The sequence below is a fragment of the Pleurodeles waltl genome, chromosome 2_1 (assembly GCF_031143425.1).
Source record: "Pleurodeles waltl isolate 20211129_DDA chromosome 2_1, aPleWal1.hap1.20221129, whole genome shotgun sequence".
Taxonomy (NCBI): domain Eukaryota; kingdom Metazoa; phylum Chordata; class Amphibia; order Caudata; family Salamandridae; genus Pleurodeles; species Pleurodeles waltl.
Genome location: NC_090438.1, coordinates 42038436 through 42053607, shown reverse-complemented (window position 1 = coordinate 42053607; position 15172 = coordinate 42038436).

Genomic DNA, 15172 nt, shown 5'->3' with positions numbered 1-15172 from the left:
ATACACACACACAGTAAATGACATATATCCTGTACATTTCACCGTTGAAGGGCAATAGCAGAGGACCACACCTATTTCACACACACATGTTGGAAACATGGTTCATCGCAGCATATGGCTCACAACTAAGACACCATCACTCAATAAGGGGAAAACAAGCCTCATACATGAGGCAGTCGATGTGCTTTTGCATGAGTGACAGGAATGTCTGACCAGACCCTTGACAGCAGTAAGTCCAACCGCATCCAATCTTTGCAAGAACTATCTGTATATAGAGTTCCATATAAGCAGAACATAGACAGTACAAGTGCCACACATATGAGCAGCATTGCGCACATGACATTCCATGTACATGTCAGCCCATTTCCTAACTCCTGACACACCCATGCACCTGGTCACAACCCACCTGTCTGAAGAGGTCCCTGGAATAGTAAGATGTGTACCCTGATATTCCCTCCTCTACACACACAGCTTGTCAATAGCAATCCAGTGTGCTACACCCTTTCTTATGGTATACCATTGTCATAGAACATCTGACTGCATGGACATCAGGTCAATTAATACACTGGCTTCTAGTTTCCAAGCCCTGTTAGCACCTGTAGATTGCTTCCCGTGTGAAAGGTACTGCTGGCCATTAGAATGTAAATCTCACCTACAGGACTTGTAAGAAACTGATGCAGCCCACACCTGTGATCACCTCCATGCACGCCACCCATTTCAACAAGCACTGCCTCTGCTGATGCCTGGAACAGAATAGGAGTTGCCATTTTGTCAAATACACCATTAAGCATTGCTACTAATTAAGCCGTGTAACACAGCCCTTGGGTTCATTTGTCACCTTCAAAAACACAGGACATACACAGTTTTGCATGTCAACTGTCTAGTTCGTCCTCCAAACAGTCGTAGTCAGACCACTGATTATGTAACTTGTTTAATTGCTGGATCCTGATTCACCCTGCATCCTCTCAGCCTGACTAGCATCTGTCTGTGCGTCACCCTAAAGTTTCCCTGTGGCTACATATGTACCACACTTGCGTTAGCAAACCTCTCATTCCTCAGAGGGTATTTGGGCATGTGCTCCATCAATGCATACCCAAATTCATTGTATAGCATCATCTGCCTTTTAATTGTACCATATGAGTTAAATCCTCTGTGAATATCAAAATTCATGGCCCATCCCTTGTCTGGGTCTCATTTATGCATGAATGACAAAGTGTGACAGTGTCCCAGGGCTGTATGCAGGGATTGGGTACGGGTCCTTTAGCAGAACCAGCAACCTCTGATAATGTCCATGAAAAATCCACACATGCCTGGACCCTGACAGTTCACACACAGAATTACATTGCTCACAACATTTTGATGGGCGGTGTGTGGTGAATAGCTGCGAGAATAATCAGCACAGAGGCTATGATGTTCCCAGATGCAGTGGGAATTGCAGAGGCTAACCTGTTGTAGGAGGCTGGCCTGGCTTGTAGTGGGTACCAGAGGTACTTACACCTTGTGCCAGGTCCAGTTATCCCTTATTAGTGTAGAATAGGTGTTTCTAGCAGCTTAGGCTGATAGAAGGTAGCTATGGCAAAGCAGCTTAGGCTGAACTTGGAGACATGCAAAGCTCCTACTATACCACTGGTATCATATGCACAATATCATAAGATAACACAATACACAGATATACTAAAATAAAGGTACTTTATTTTTATGACAATATGCCAAAAGTATCTCAGTGAGTATCCTCAGTATGAGGATGCCAAATATACACAAGATATATGTACACCATACCAAAAATATGCAGTAATAACAAAAGGAAGTAATGCAAGCAGTGTAAAGTTACAATAGATTGCAATAGGAGCACATAGGTATAGGGGCAACACAAACCATATACTCCAAAAGTGGAATGCGAACCACGAATGGACCCCAAACCTATGTGAGCTTGTAGAGGGTCGCTGGGACTGTAAGAAAACAGTGAGGGTTAGAAAAATAGCCCACCCCAAGACCCTGTAAGGTAGGTGTAAAGTGCACCTACAACCCCCAGAGAGCACAGGAGTCGTGATAGGGGGATTCTGCAAGGAAAACCAACACCAGCAATGCAACAACAGTGGATTTCCGGACCTGAGTACCTGTAAGACAAGGGGACTAAGTCCAAGAGTCGCAACAGTGTCGAGCGTGGGCAGGAGCCCAGGAAATGCCAGCTGAGGGTGCAAGGAAGCTGCCACTGGATGGAAGAAGCTTGGTGTTTTGCAAGAACGAAGAGGACAAGGAACTTCCCCTTTGGAGGATTGATGTCCCACGTCGTTAAGAAGCTTGCAGAGGTGTTCCCATGCAGAAAGACCGCAAACAAGCCTTGCTAGCTGCAAGGGTCATGGTTAGGGTTTTTGGATGCTGCTGTGGCCCAGGAGGGACCAGGATGTCGCCACTTGGATGAGGAGACAGAGGGGGCACCCAGCAAGTCAGGGAGCCCTCACAGAAGCAGGCAGCACCCGCAGAAGTACTGGATCAGGCACTTAGAAGAGGAGTGAACTGGAGTCCACCTGAAGTCAGAAAAGGGAGTCCCACGACGCCGGAGGACAACTCAGAAGGTTGTGCACTGCAGGTTAGAGTGTCAGGGACCCAGGCTTGGCTGTGCACAAAGGAAATCCTGGAAGAGGGCCCAGGAGCCGGAGCAGCTGCAAATCACGCGGTACCCAGCAATGCAGTCTAGCGTGGGGAGGCAAGGACTTACCTCCACCAAACTTGGACTGAAGAGTCACTGGACTGTGGGAGTCACTTGGACAGAGTTGCTGAGTTCCAGGGACCACGCTCGTTGTGCTGAGAGGGGACCCAGAGGACCGGTGATGCAGTCTTTTGTTGCATGCGGTTGCAGGGGGACGATTCCGTCGACCCACGGGAGATTTCTTCAGAGTTCCTGGTGCAGAAAGGAGGCAGGCTACCCCCAGAGTATGCACCACCAGGAAACAGTCAAGAAAGCCGGCAGGATGAAGCGATACAAGGTTGCAGTAGTCGTCTTTGCTACTTTGTTGCGGTTTTGCAGGCGTCCTGAGCAGTCAGCGGTCGATCCTTTGGCAGACGGTGAAGAGGGAGATGCAGAGGAACTCTGGTGAGCTCTTGCATTTGGTATCTGAAGAATTCCCCAAAGCAGAGACCCTAAATAGCCAGAAAAGGAGTTTTGGCTACCTAGGAAGGAGGCTAGGCTAGTAAGAAAGGTAAGAACCTATCAGAAAGAGTCTCTGACGTCACCTGCTGGCACTGGCCACTCAGAGCAGTCCAGTGTGCCAGCAACACCTCTGTTTCCAAGATGGCAGAGGTCTGGGGCACACTGGAGGAGCTCTGGGCACCTCCCCTGGGAGGTGCAGGTCAGGGGAGTGGTCACTCCCCTTTCCTTTGTCCAGTTTCGCACCAGAGCAGGGCTGGGGGATCCCTAAACCGGTGTAGACTGGCTTATGCAGAGATGGGCAGCATCTGTGCCCATCAAAGCATTCCCAGAGGCTGGGGGAGGCTACTCCTCCCCAGCCATCACACCTATTTCCAAAGGGAGAGGGTGTCACACCCTCTCTCAGAGTAAATCCTTTGTTCTGCCTTCCTGGGCCAGGGCTGCCTGGACCCCAGGAGGGCAGAAACCTGTCTGAGGGGTTGGCAACAGCAGCAGCTGCAGTGGAGACCCCGGAAAGGCAGTTTGGCAGTACCCGGGTTCTGTGCTAGAGACCCGGGGGATCATGGAATTGTCTCCCCAATGACAGAATGGCATTGGGGTGACAATTCCATGATCTTAGACATGTTACATGGCCATGTTCGGAGTTACCATTGTGACGCTATACATAGGTAGTGACCTATGTATAGTGCACGCGTGTAATGGTGTCCCCGAACTCACAAAGTCTGGGGAATTTGCCCTGAACAATGTGGGGGCACCTTGGCTAGTGCCAGGGTGCCCACACACTAAGTAACTTTGCACCCAACCTTCACCAGGTGAAGGTTAGACATATAGGTGACTTATAAGTTACTTAAGTGTAGTGGTAAATGGCTGTGAAATAATCCCATAGGGATCTCCTGGAACCCCAATACCCTGGGTACCTCAGTACCATATACTAGGGAATTATAAGGGTGTTCCAGTATGCCAATGTGAATTGGTGAAATTGGTCACTAGCCTGTTAGTGACAATTTGGAAAGCAGAGAGAGCATAACCACTGAGGTTCTGGTTAGCAGAGCCTCAGTGAGACAGTTAGTCATCACACAGGGAACACATACAGGGCACACTGAAGAGCACTGGGGCCCTGGCTGGCAGGGTACCGGTGACACATAGACTAAAACAACATATATACAGTGAAATATGGGGGTAACATGCCAGGCAAGATGGTACTTTCCTACACAACCCCCCCCCAAACGAAGGACAATAAGACTAGCCATGACCTGATGAGTCTTCATTGTCTAAGTGGAAATATCTGGAGTATCCATCTGCATTGGAGTGGGTACTCCCAGGTCTATGTTCCACTGTATAGTCCATTCCCTGTAGAGATATGGACCACCTCAACAATTTAGGGTTTTCACCTTTCATTTGTTTTAGCCAAAGTAGAGGTTTGTGGTCTGTCTGAACAATGAAGTGAGTGCCAAACAGGTATGGCCTCAACTTCTTCAGTGCCCACACCACAGCAAAGATCTCCCTCTCTATGGCAGACCAACGCTTTTCTCTAGGGGTCAACCTCCTGCTGATAAAAGCAACAGGTTGATCCTGGCCCTCAGAATTGAGTTGTGATAAGACTGCCCCCACCCCTAATTCAGATGCATCAGTTTGAACAATTAATTTCTTGGAGTAACATGGGCTTTTTAGGACAGGTGCAGTGCACATGGCCTGTTTGAGCTCCTCAAAAGCTTTCTGACAGCTAGCTGTCCACAATACCTTTTTAGGCATCTTCTTGCTAGTGAGATCATTACGTGAGGCTTCAATGGAGCCATAGTTTTTATTGAATCTCCTGTAATACCCAGTGAGGCCTAGGAGGGCCCTCACTTGGGTCTGAGTTGTAGGGGGAACCCAATCCATGATTGTCTGGATTTTCCCCTGAAGTGGTGCAATCTGTTCTCCACCTACCAGGTGTCCCAGATAAACCACCTTTCCCTGCCCTATCTGGCACTTTGAAGCCTTGATAGTGAGGCCTGCCTTTTGCAGGGCCTCAAAAACTTTCCAAAGGTGGACCAGGTGATCATCCCAGGTGGAGCTAAAGACAGCTATATTGTCCAGACATGCTGCACTAAAAGCCTTCAATCCTTGCAGGACTGTATTCACCAACCTCTGAAAAGTGGCAGGTGCATTTTTCAAACCAAAGGGCATTACTGTGAATTGGTAGTGCCCTCCAATAGTCGAAAATGCAGTTTTTGCTTTAGCATCCTCCTACAATTTGATCTGCCAATACCCTGTAGTCAAATCAAAGGTGCTTAGATACTTTTCAGATGCCAGTGTATCTATGAGCTCATCTGCCCTGGGTATAGGGTGAGCATCAGTTTTTGTTACCTGGTTGAGGCCTCTGTAATCTACACAAAACCTCATCTCCCTTTTTCCATCTTTTGAGTGAGGCTTTGGTACAAGCACCACAGGAGAGGCCCATGGGCTTTCAGAATGTTCAACCACTCCTAGGTCAAGCATTTTCTTAACTTCTTTCTTTATGCAGTCCCTGACATGGTCAGGCTGCCTATGGATTTTACTCTTGACAGGCATGCTGTCTCCAGTATCAATTGTGTGTTCGCACCAAGATGTGGTGCCTGGCACAGTTGAAAAGAGTTCAGAAAACTGACCTAGGAGATTTATGCAGTTGTCTTTCTGCTCTGCAGTAAGACAATCTGCCAAAACTACCCCTTCCACTAGAGCATCCTCTTCTGTGGAGGAAAAGAGATCAGGGAGAGGGTCACTCTCTTCTTCCTGTCCCTCATCTGTTGCCATGAGCAGGGTGAGATCAGCCCTGTCATAGTAGGGTTTTAGGCGGTTGACATGGAGCACCCTAAGGGGACTCCTGGCAGTGCCTAGGTCAACCAAGTAGGTGACCTCGCCCTTCTTTTCAACAATGAGATGGGGTACACTCCATTTGTCTTGGAGTGCTCTTGGGGCCAAAGGCTCCAATACCCACACCTTCTGTCCTGGTTGGTACTGAATCAGAACAGCCTTCTGGTCATGCCAATGCTTTTGGAGCTCTTGGCTGGCCTGAAGGTTTTTACTGGCCTTTTTCATGTACTCCGCCATTCTGGATCTTAGGCCAAGTACATAGTCCACTATATCTTGCTTAGGAGCTTTTAAAGGTTATTCCCAACCCTCCTTCACAAGTGTTAGGGGACCTCTTTCACAGTGCCCAAAGAGGAGTTCAAAGGGGCTGAAGCCCACTCCTTTCTGGGGTACCTCCCTGTAAGCAAAAAGGAGGCAAGGTAACAGGACATCCCATCTCCTCCTGAGTTTTTCAGGGAGTCCCATTATCATTCCTTTGAGAGTTTTATTAAACCTCTCTACCAGTCCATTTGTTTGTGGATGATAAGGTGTGGTGAATTTGTATGTTACACCACATTCCTTCCACATAGCCTTCAAGTATGCAGACATAAAGTTGCTACCCCTGTCTGATACAACCTCTTTTGGAAAACCCACCCTGGAAAAGATTCCCAGGAGGGCTTTTGCCACTGCAGGTGCTGTAGTGGTCCTTAGAGGAATTGCTTCAGGATATCTTGTGGAATGGTCCACTACCACCAAGATAAACCTATTGCCTGAAGCAGTAGGAGGGTCAAGGGGGCCAACTATGTCAACCACTACCCTTTCAAAGGGAACCCCAACCACAGGTAGTGGAATAAAGGGAGCCTTTGGTGTGCCACCAGTCTTGCCACTGGCTTAGCAGGTCACGCAAGACTTACAAAAATCTTTTGTGTCCTCTGACATCCTAGGCCAGTGACACAGGAGGACAAGCCTTTCCCATATTTTTATCTGGCCCAAATGCCCAGCCAAGGGAATGTCATGTGCCAGAGTTAGGAGGAACTCTCTGTACTTCAGGGGAATGACCACTCTCCTGGCTGCTCCAGGTTTTGGATCCATTGCCTCTGTATACAAGAGGTTGTCCTCCCAGTACACCCTATGTGAGTCACTGATATCCCCATTTTGCTGCTTGACAGCTTGCTGTCTGAGACCCTCTAATGTGGGACAGGATTGCTGTGCCACACTCAGCTCTTCCCTGGCAGGCCCCCCTCCACCCAAAAGCTCAGCAGTGTCTGCTGCCAGCTCCTCTGGTGAAGGTTCTGCACAGGGAGAAAATTCTTCTTCCTCAGAAGTTGAATTATCTGTAGAGGGAGGGATAGTGGGTAGGGATTTAGCCTTGCTACCCCTAGCTTTAGGGAGCACTTGATCCATTGTTCCAGGATCCAAGTCACCCTGTCCTTTTTGCTTTTTGGCCTAAGCCCTGGTTAAAGTAAAAATATACCCAGTAATGCCCAGCATTGCTGCATGAGCCTCCAACTCCACTTCTGCCCAAGCTGATGTCTCTAAATCATTTCCTAGTAGACAGTCTACAGGTAAATCTGAAGCAACCACAACTTTCTTTGGACCAGTAACCCCCCCAGTTGAGATTCACAACAGCCATGGGGTGGCTAGGAGTGTTGTTATGAGCGTCTGTCACTTGTTACTGGTGACCAAGTAGGTGTTGTTCAGGGTGTACCAGTTTCTCTATCACAATGGTAACACTGGCACCTGTATCCCTGTAGGCCTGAACCTCAACACATTTGATTAGGGGAAGTTGCCTGTACTTATCCATATTAAGGGGACAAGCAACCAAGGTGGCCAAATCAATGGCACCTTCAGAGACTAACACAGCCTCTGTGGTCTCCCTAACAAGACCAACCCCAATTAAATTACCAAAAGTGAGCCCAGCTACTCCCTTGGATTGGCTATTAGTAGGTTTGCTCCCACCACCACTGCTATTACTAGGGGCACTAGAGGTTGCAGTAGGGGTTGTGGTAGTGGGAGGTTTGGTGTTTTTCTTTGGACAACTGGCATCAGTTGTCCAACGGCCTTTTACTTTACATAAATAACACCAAAGCTTTTTTACTTGATTAGAAGAGGATTTGGACCCACCACCCCCAGCAGAGTGTTTTTGTGGGCCTGATGAAGACTCATTTTTAGATTTGTCCCCACCCTTGTCAGAAGACTTACCATCCTTCTTCTTGCCATCCTTGTCACCCCCTGTATGAACTTTTCTGTTCACTCTTGTTCTGACCCATTTGTCTGCCTTCTTTCCCAATTCTTGGGGAGAGGTCAGATCTGAGTCCACTAGATATTGGTGTAACAAGTCAGACACACAGTTATTCAGAATATGCTCTCTCAGAATAAGATTATACAGGCTTTCATAGTCAGAAACTTTACTGCCATGTAACCACCCCTCCAAGGCCTTTAATGAACAGTCAACAAAGTTTATCCAGTCTTGTGAGGACTCTTTTCTAGTGTCTCTGAACTTAATCCTGTATTGTTCAGTGGTTAAGCCAAATCCATCCAAGAGTGCATCCTTCAAAACTGCAAAATTATTGGCATCACTTTCTCTAACAGTAAGGAGCCTATCCCTACCCTTTCCATTGAAAGATAGCCATAGAATAGCAGCCCACTGCCTTTGAGGGACCCCCTGTACCATACAGGCCCTCTCAAGTGCAGCAAACCACTTGTTAATGTCATCCCCCTCCTTGTAAGGGGGAACTATCTTGTGCAGATTCCTGGAATCATGCTCTCTCACAGGATTGCTATCAGGAATACTGCTGCTGCCACCATGGGGTCCTAACCCCAACCTCTGTCTCTCCTTCTTCAGGTCTAGGGATTCCCTGTCTAGAGCCAGCTGTTGCTGTTTAAGCTTCAGCCTGGTCTCTTCCACTCTCAACTTTTTGAGTTCCCTTTCTAACATGTTGTCTTCAGGGTGGGTGGGTTGGGAATGTTTAGACACTGAGGATATATTGGAACCAACAGAGGGAGACCGGTCCCTAACAGCTTGCACTCTAACAACCTGGCCTTCAGGAACAAAAGCATCCCTGCTATGATGAGAGCTTCTATTACTACCAGCATTGCTAGGTGGTCTGCTAAGGGGCAGATTTGGAAGAGAACCCTGCACACCTCCCTCAAGGGGCTCCCCTGAGTCAGAGTGTGAGCTATCTACTAACTTCTCAGATGAAGTGCCACCCTGGGACTTATCATTCTCTATGAGCATGTTAAACAGAAATTCTCTAGAAGGGTTCTTTCCTACCACTAAACCTCTATCAATGCAGAGACTCCTTAGGCTCTTAAAGTTAAGATTGTCATAAGTAGTATTGACCATTTTAAGAGAAGTTCCTACATCAGACATGATAGAAGAAGGTTTAGGGACAGTGAGAAGAGAGAAAAAGTTTCAGGACTTTTTAAAGAACAGGAAAAAAAAACTTTTTGAAACTTTTTGAAACTTTTAGAAAGTTTAGGAGTACTTTTCAGCACTTAGCAGAAAGTGTAAGTAGAAAAGCAAAACTTTTTGGTTAGGTGTACATACACTGAACTTGTTTTGTATATTATTCTCTTATGAAAAGTACAAAATGACAAAGTGGTAAGTAGTTACAAGTACTTATCCCACTGCTGCACAACCAATGTAGGAGGCTGGCCTGGCTTGTAGTGGGTACCAGAGGTACTTACACCTTGTGCCAGGTCCAGTTATCCCTTATTAGTGTAGAAGAGGTGTTTCTAGCAGCTTAGGCTGATAGAAGGTAGCTATAGCAGAGCAGCTTAGGCTGAACTAGGAGACATGCAAAGCTCCTACTATACCACTGGTGTCATATGCACAATATCATAAGAAAACACAATACACAGATATGGGGATGCCAAATATACACAAGTTATATGTACACAAACCAAAATTAGGTAAGTAATGCAAACAGTGTAGAATTACAGTAGATTGCAATAGGAGCACATAGGTATGGTGGCAACACAAACCATATACTCCAAAAGTGGAATGTGAACCACGAATGGACCCCAAACCTATGTGAGCTTGTAGAGAGTCGCTGGGACTGTAAGAAAACAGTGAGGGTTAGAAAAATAGCCCACCCCAAGACCCTGTAAGGTAGGTGTAAAGTGGACCTACAACCCCCAGAGAGCACAGAAGTCGTGATAGGGGGATTCTGCAAGGAAAACCAACACCAGCAATGCAACAACAGTGGATTTCTGGACCTGAGTACCTGTAAGACAAGGGGACCAAGTCCAAGAGTCGCGACAGTGTCGAGAGTGGGCAGGAGCCCAGGAAATGCAAGCTGAGGGTGCAAGGAAGCTGCCACCGGATAGAAGAAGCTTGGTGTTTTGCAAGAACGAAGAGGACTAGGAACTTCCCCTTTGGAGGATGGATGTCCCACGTCGTGAAGAAGCTTGCAGAGGTGATCCCACACAGAAAGCCCGCAAACAAGCCTTGCTAGCTGCAAGGGTCGCGGTTAGGGTTTTTGGATGCTGCTGTGGCCCAGGAGGGACCAGGATGTCGCCACTTGGATGAGGAGACAGAGGGGGGGGGCAGCAAGTAAGGGAGCCCTCACAGAAGCAGGCAGCACCCAAAGAAGTACCGGATCAGGCACTTAGAAGAGGAGTTAACTGGAGTCCACCCGAAGTCAGAAAAGGGAGTCCCACGACGCCGGAGGACAACTCAGAAGGTTGTGCACTGCAGGTTAGAGTGTCGGGACCCAGGCTTGGCTATGCACGAAGGAAATCCTGGAAGAGGGCACAGGAGCCGGAGCAGCTGCAAATCACGCGGTACCCAGCAATGCAGTCTAGCGTGGGGAGGCAAGGAATTACCTCCACCAAACTTGGACTGAAGAGTCACTGGACTGTGGGAGTCACTTGGACAGAGTTGCTGAGTTCCAGGGACCACGCTCGTCGTTCTGAGAGGGGACCCAGAGGACCGGTGATGCAGTCTTTTGTTGCCTGCGGTTGCAGGGGGAAGATTCCGTCGACCCACGGGAGATTTCTTCAGAGCTCCTGGTGCAGCAAGGAGGCAGGCTACCCCTAGAGTATGCACCACCAGGAAACAGTCGAGAAAGCCGGCAGGATGAAGCGAAACAAGGTTGCAGTAGTCGTCTTTGCTACTTTGTTGCGGTTTTGCAGGCGTCCTGATCAGTCAGCGGTCGATCCTTTGGCAGAAGGTGAAGAGGGAGATGCAGAGGAACTCTGGTGAGGTCTTGCATTTGGTATCTGAAGAATTCCCCAAAGCAGAGACCCTCAATAGCCAGAAAAGGAGGTTTGGCTACCTAGGAAGGAGGATAGGCTAGTAACACAGGTAAGAGCCTATCAGAAGGAGTCTCTGACGTCACCTGCTGGCACTGTCCACTCAGAGCAGTCCAGTGTGCCAGCAACACCTCTGTTTCCAAGATGGCAGAGGTCTGGGGCACACTGGAGGAGCTCTGGGCACCTCCCCTGGGAGGTGCAGGTCAGGGGAGTGGTCACTCCCCTTTCCTTTGTCCAGTTTCGTGCCAGAGCAGGGCTGGGGGATCCCTAAACCGGTGTAGACTGGCTTATGCAGAGATGGGCAGCATCTGTGCCCATCAAAGCATTTCCAGAGGCTGGGAGAGGCTACTCCTCCCCAGCCATCACACCTATTTCCAAAGGGAGAGGGTGTCACACCCTCTCTCAGAGGAAATCCTTTGTTCTGCCTTCCTGGGCCAGGGCTGCCTGGACCCCAGGAGGGCAGAAACCTGTCTGAGGGGTTGGCAGCAGCAGCAGCTGCAGTGGAGACCCCGGAAAGGCAGTTTGGCAGTACCCTGGTTCTGTGCTAGAGACCCGGGGGATCATGGAATTGCCTCCCCAATGCCAGAATGGCATTGGGGTAACAATTCCATGATCTTAGACATGTTACATGGCCATGTTCAGAGTTACCATTGTGACGCTACACATAGGTAGTGACCTATGTATAGTGCACGCGTGTAATGGTGTCCCCGCACTCACAAAGTCCGGGGAATTTGCCCTGAACAATGTGGGGGCACCCTGGCTAGTGCCAGGGTGCCCTCACACTAAGTAACTTTGCACCCAACCTTCACCAGCTGAAGGTTAGTCATATAGGTGACTTATAAGTTACTTCAGTGTAGTGGTAAATGGCTGTCAAATAACGTGGGCGTTATTTCACTCAGGCTGCAGTGGCAGGCCTGTGTAAGAATAGTCAGATCTCCCTATGGGTGGCAAAAGAAATGCTGCAGCCCATAGGGATCTCCTGGAACCCCAATACCCTGGGTACCTCAGTACCATATACTAGGGAATTATAAGGGTGTTCCAGTATGCCAATGTGAATTGGTGAAATTGGTCACTAGCCTGTTAGTGACAATTTGGAAAGCAGAGAGAGCATAACCACTGAGGTTCTGGTTAGCAGAGCCTCAGTGAGACAGTTAGTCATCACACAGGGAACACATACAGGGCACACTTATGAGTACTGGGGCCCTGCCTGGCAGGGTCCCAGTGACACATAGACTAAAACAACATATATACAGTGAAATATGGGGGTAACATGCCAAGCAAGATGGTACTTTCCTACACCTGTGTCAAATGTTGTAATGACACCTGCCGGAACATGACACCTGAGACATTATCTCACTCAGCACACCAAGGTTGCCCTGTTGACAGTCTCATTACACATCTTCAGTGACAGGGTGGGACCATCCCCATGTAGGTTCTCATGTCCACATCCACTTTACTCACATTGATCAACAAAGGATACTCAGTAGATACAGGAATAGCTGCCACTGACTCATGATGAGACCTGGACCTAACTGTGACAAATTACACCCCTAAAAATATACAGGCTCAACATTGGACCACACACATGAACAAGACACCTCTGTGCAATTTATCACTGGAAATATGTGGACATGTGCTGCCTCGTCTGCTGGTCCACCACAGCCACTGGAGAGTTGTCGCTCAGTTATATGACCTCAACTGTAGCGTCATCATACATTTGTGGTTCACCTTTGGCTGTCTGGGCCAACTACACGGTACCCACTTCCTCAATGCATGTGTCTGACTCACTGTGGGATTCACCAACAAGTGCCTAGGAAGCTGTTACCAAAAATCTAGGACATAGGATGGTGAAAATGTGGACCATTGACATGAACAAGCGTCTGCCATCTATCTGGTGCATGCTTTGTCATCTGTGGTGTCTACGTTACCCAAAATCTTGGAAGTGCACATAACGGATGTTGCGACATGTATGACTAACACATGTCCTCTGTCAGTTCCACAATGACTTGCATCTAAGGTTTGGACACATTGACTTCACATTCATACAAGCATATGTTCAATAATGCAACATGTGATGCAGACACACTTGGTCAACAAATACATTAGTTGCCACTGCACACACATTGAGCCATAGGCATTGAGGTATTGTACATATGTGTGTCACATTGCTATCCTCTCCTGATGCCAAACATGCCCAAATTGTGCAATACATATATGTAGGCCACACATATGGCCATCTAGTGCGTCAGTCAACCGTCAAAATCCTGTTAAGGAAGTAGCGGGTCATGATCAGCTGCAGTCTGATGTCTGACATGTGAACATACACCATCACCACCATAGTGGGTGCCATCAGCCGATCTCTGATGTGTCCCAAATGTAACATAACATAAAAACAGAAAAAATGCCCAAAACCAGTTCATACACTGAAATTTTGACGTTGCTAGCGTTATGCGTTATTTTTCCCCCCACAAATACTGTTTGTGCGTCATATTTTTTGACGCACAGGAATGAAAATTAGGCCGCATCCAAATAATTGTACAGACTATTTACTATTATTTGGATGCGGGCTAATTTTCACTCCTGTGTGTCGAAAAATATGACACACAAACTGTTTGGGTGAAAAATATGATGCATAACACGAAAAACGGCGCCCATTTTATGCAGGAAGTGATGTAATAGGATATCCTGTTTACAGATCATGTATAGTGGGTGTACTTTCACTTTCACTTTGCAGTCTGTGAATCTTCTAGACTGTGTGGCTGTTTACTGAGTGGTGTCCAGTGATTTTGTGCTTTTGTGTCCTGTGTGCTGTCTCAATTGTCATTTTGTGAAATAAATATTGTTGGTGTATAGTGTCCTACTGTGTTTTGTTTACATTTGTCCAGTATTCTAGTGTTTTTGTTGTTTGTGGGAGCCTGTTGTGGGTAGTGCTAGTTTGGGGATAGTTGGGCTCTTTTAATGGTTAAGTTTACTTTTCATCTGTTTTTGTACCCCTACTTTCCCCTTTTTTCACTTTCTATTTCTTTAACCTCTATTCCCCTTCTCATTTGCAAGATGTCTGGTAGGCCACATCTTCGCAGGATGGGTGAAGAGGAGTTGGGGGGGCTTCATATGGCTTGTGTGCGATTTCTTACCACTGATGATCGAGGCAGGGGTCAGGGTGATACAGGGGTATCACACTGAGGCGCGCAGAATCCGGTGGGGAAAGGTGCTGCATCACCTGCAGCGTGTGTATGCCAGCCAGAGGAGTGACCACCAGCTGAAGCACCGGTGGGCTGACCTCATCACCAGGGAGCAGGATCTCTTGGACCACCTGGGAATCGTGATTGGTAGCCCTGTTGGTGACTACTAATCATGTAAATGTGCCCGATTAAATGCTCTGTAGTGACATCAGATGATTTGTACAATATCTGCCAGCTAACTTGCTAACTGTGTGTAATGCTGTGGAAACATACAGGGTACTTGATGCACTATGGGAAGGATCACAATTGCTAGTTGTCAGGAAGCACGTGCTCTGCAAACTTACAGGATACTTTTCCATGAAGTAAATTAGTGCGGCCTTTGTGTCAGACAACCAAACAAAATAGGAGCTAATCATGTCTATATAGGCCACATTTGCCAGAGAAGTAAAGATGTACTAAAATATTGGCTAACTTTGTTGACGCAATAGCTAGACTGACTTTAGAAATACTACATGATGCAGAAAATGAGTGCTGGCTTCACGTCAATTGATGATAGCAAAGTGGCCTAGACATATGTCTCATATGAGTCTGGTGAGTGTGGAAGGAAAGCGTTCACGGAAGTTCGATGAATGTTAGGGATTATTGTGGTTCTTCATCTTTTTGGATACATGTCAGATCTGGATTTGAAAACATCGGGAAAAGGTGTAAGGTGCCCTCAGCTAACATCTTAGACTGGTATTTGGAGTTAGTTGTGCCACATTCCAATTAGGGA